This window comes from Mus caroli, chromosome X (assembly GCF_900094665.2).
Source record: "Mus caroli chromosome X, CAROLI_EIJ_v1.1, whole genome shotgun sequence".
Classification (NCBI taxonomy): Eukaryota; Metazoa; Chordata; class Mammalia; order Rodentia; family Muridae; genus Mus; species Mus caroli.
In genome coordinates this window covers 105,882,189-105,886,655 of record NC_034589.1, presented here as the reverse complement: position 1 = coordinate 105,886,655, position 4,467 = coordinate 105,882,189, and positions in this window count along the sequence as shown.

Below are 4,467 nucleotides of genomic sequence, written 5' to 3'. Positions count from 1 at the left end.
CCCATTGGTCTTGCAAACTTTATATGCCTCAGTACAGGGGAATGCCAGGGCCAAGAAGTGGGAGTGGGTGGGTAGGGGAGTAGGGGGGAGGCCATGGAGGACTTGAAATGTAAATGAAGAAAATACCTAATTAAAAAAAACAGTAGCTGGGGAAGTCACAGACTCATGGGAAGGTAAGCATCTACTACTGTTGCTTAAGTGAATGGATATGTAGTTTAACTGGCTTCTAATATGTATGTTTAGATATAGAAATTTGTATAGATCTCAGCATTGGTCAGAGAGGGCTGTGATTAATGCAGACCTATAAATGATCAATCTGCTGGCCATAGGGGACTGTTGTTGAATGTCTACCCTTAAACAATACATGTATATAACCCCTTAAAAGACTTAAAGGGGTTCCCCAAAGAGGGAGCAGAAAGAATATAAGAGCCTAAGGATGCATAGTACTTGCTATAAAATGCTTTCTTTTGTGACAGGACCATTGCAATCCTAAACTCAAATAGCTATGGCTACCTGAACAAGTCTTACACAATACTGAGCCCTTCAACAACCCTCATGGACAGACAAGGGGCTCATGTGGCCTCACTTTATCTGAATATGCTTGTAGTTAATGGCTGTTGGGGAGGGGGAGTCTTTTTTTGTTTGTTTCAGTGTGTAGCCTGGTAAATTGCTCAAGATCCAGTAACTGACCTACCACCAATTCTCAGGAAGGCAACTTTAATTAAACTAGGTGAGTCACATACAAAAAGATGACATGAAAACAGGGTGGTAATTAATTGGAGAGAGCAAAGGAACAGAAATAGGAAGAGAGAGTAACCAAGATCAAACACAATCACAAAAACGATATACACACATATGAACTTGTCAGAAATTAGAATTAAATATGAGGAAAAATCTAGATGACTGGAATATCAGTCATTTAGGGGGCAGTGTGGAAACCTAAAGCAGTGGAAACTTTCTGGAACTGATGAGGGTGACCCTAGTAAGGACTCCTAATAATGGAAGAGAAGGAGTCTGAACTAGCCATCTTTTTTAAGCAGGCTAGGTTACCAGATGTGGGACTGACCAACCCAACCATGCAATCTTTGAACCACACCCATCCTACCTACAAGATGTGCTGGGGCTATGGTGGCTCAGAGCCTGTGGGAGTTTGACTTATCTAACTTGAGGCCAAAGCCACAAGAGGAAGCCCAGGCAGGATTCTGCCTGAATGGCCAGGAACCAGAAGCTGGATGGCTCAGAGACCTAGGGTAGAACCAAACACTACTGACCAAAACAAACAAGAGAAGGAAAAAGAAAAGTCATAGATTGGTCCCTAGCTGATTTCCTCTGGCAGCTGATGGGAGCAGATGTAGACACCAATACCAAAACATTAGGGGGCATGCAGGTAACTGTGTAGAGGAGGTGAAGAAGTAGGAGCTGTTGGGATTGAGGGCACCAGGAGAATACAGCCTACAAAATCAACTAAGCAGTGCTTACAGGGGCTCACAGAGACTGGAGCAGCAAAGAGCCGGCATGTTTCTGAGCTATATTATCTGCATATATGTTGTTGTTCTGCAGTTTGGTGTTCATGTGGGACTCCTAGGAGTGGAAAGGGATGTCTGTGACTCTTATGCCTACTTTTACAAACTTTTCCTCCTACTGAATTACCCCATCCAGCACTGATATATGGGTTTGGTCCTAGTCTTATTGTAACTTGTTATGACATATTCCCTTATCACTAGAGCCTTGCTCTTTTCTGAAGTGAAATGGAGGAGCAGTGGATCCAGGGAATAGGGACATAAGAGGAAGACTGGGAGGAGTGTAAGGAAGAGAGGCTGTGGTTGGGATGTATTATACAAGAAAAATAAAACAAATAAAAAGAAAAGTCATTGGTGAGAAAATGTATGTACTTTATATGTACAAAATAGATATATGTATTTTGATAAATGTAGTATTTTGATCATATTCACCCTTGCTCCAACTCCTCCAAGATATGTTCTCACTTCATAATCACCCAAATGTGTGCCCCTTGGATTTTTTTTACCCCTCAAGTCCAATCTGTGCAACCCACATATGCTTGAATGTGTGACCTTCTACTGGAACATTGTAGGCCTATTGCAGATAATAGTGTTAATCAAAACTGACCCTCCCTTTATCAGCAGTTATGAAGTGTTAATAGCTCCTTGGCTGTGGACTGGACTTCATGTACATCTCTTGTATCCTTTCTGGAATTTGATCTGATTGGAGTTTGTAGAGGCCTTGTGCATATTGTAACAATGTCTGTCACTGCATATGTGCAGCTGCTCTATTTTGTTTCCATCCTCTGGCTCTTATAGACTTTCTACCCCTCCTCGAAAATGCTCTCTGAACCTTGGGAGGGAAGTGGTAAAACATATGTTTATTTTAGGGATAAACATTCCAAACTCTTTTTTTAATTAATCATTTTATTTGTTTATATTTCAAATGATATCACTTTCCTGGTTACCTCTCCACAACCCCCCATCTCATCTCCCATCTCCCCCTTCACCATTGCCTCTATGAGGATACTCACCAACTCACTCACTCCTGCCTCACCACTCTAGCATCCGCCTACTCTGGGGCATCAAGCCTCCACAGGACCAAGGGCCTCCCCTCTCATTGATGTCAGATAAGGCTATCCTCTGATACATATGTATCTGGAGCCATGGATCCCTCCCTGTACACTCCTTGATTGGTAGTTTAGTCCCTGGGAGCTCTAAGGGGTCCAGTTAGTTGATATTGTTGTTCTTCTTATGGAGTGGCAATCCCCTTTAGCTCCTTGAGTCTTTCCCCTAGCTCATTCATTGGGGTCCCCAGGAACAGTCCTATGGTTATCTGTGAGTGTCTGTATCAGCAATGGGCAGGTGCTGATAGAACTTCTCAGGGAACAGCCATACCAAGCACCTGTCAACAAGTGCTTCTTGGCATCAGCAAGTGTCTGGGTTTGGTGTCTACAGATGGGATGGATCCCTAGGTGGGACAGTCTCTGAGTAGCCTTTTCTTCAGTCTCTGTTCCATTTTAACCCCGTCTTTTCTTTGGCCAGGAATGATTCAGGGTTAAAATATTTGAGATGAGTGCGTGTCCCCATTCCTCAACTGGGGGCCATGCCTATCAACTGGATATAGTTTCTACAGGTTCTCTCTCCCCATTGATAGGTATTTCAGCTAATGTCCTGGGAAGCTCTTGCTTTCCTGGCATCTGAGACTTTCTAGTGGCTACCTGTTCCCCATTTCCTACTGTTATATATTTCTGGTAAAATTTCTGACCCTCCATATTTCTCTCCTATCTCTTTACATACCTTATATTGCCCCCTTTTTCCCTCCCCCTCCTTTCTTCCTCCCGAGTCCCTCCCATCTTCTACCTCCCCTGACTATTCAATCCTTCTAAGTAGGATTAAAGCATCTACACTTTGGTCTTCCTTTTTCTTAAGCTCCATATGGTTTGTGGGTTGTATGGTGGGTATTCTGAGCTTTTTGGCTAATATCCACTTATCAGTAAGTGGATACCATATGTGTTCTTTTGTTTCTGGGTTACTTCACTCAGGACGATATTTTCAAGTTCCATCCATATTCCTGGAAATTTCATGATTTTAATAGTTGAGTAGTACTCCATTGTGTAAATGCACCGCATTTTATATACCCATTATTCTGTTGAGAAAAGCAATCTACAGATTCAATACAATCCCCATCAAAATTCTATCTCAATTCTTCACAGAGTTAGAAAGGGCAATTTGCAAATTCATTTGGAAAAACAAAAAACCTAGGATAGCAAAAACTAATCTCAGCAATAAAAGAACATCTGACGGAATCACCATCCCTAATCTCAAGCTGTACTACAGAGCAATTGTGATTAAAAAACAAACGAACAAACACACAAAACCTGCATGGTACTGGAGCAGTGACAGACAGGTAGATCAATGGAATAGAACTGAAGACCCAGAAATGAACCCATACACCTATGGTCACTAGATCTTTGACAAAGGGACTCAAATAATCCTTTGCAAAGAAGACAGCATTTTCAACAAATGGTGCTGGCTCAACTGGCAGTTATTGCGAATTGATCCATCCTTATCTCCTTGTACAAAGCTCAAGCCCAAATGGATCAAGGAACTCCACATAAAACCAGAGACACTGAAACTTATAGAGGAGAAAGTGGGAAAAAGACTGGAAGATATGGGTACAGGGGAAAAATTCCTGAAAAGAACAGCAATAGCTTGTACTGTAGGATCAAGAATTGACAAATGAGACCTCACAAAATTGTAAAGCTTCTGTAAGGCAAAGGACATTGTCAATAAGACAAAATGACAACCAACAGATTAGGAAAAAATCTTTACCAATCCTAAATCTGATATGGGACTAACATCCAATATATGTAAAGAACACAAGAAGTTAGACTCCAGAACACCAAATAACCTTATTAGAAAATGGGGTACAGAGCTAAACAAAGAATTCTCAACTGAGGAATAC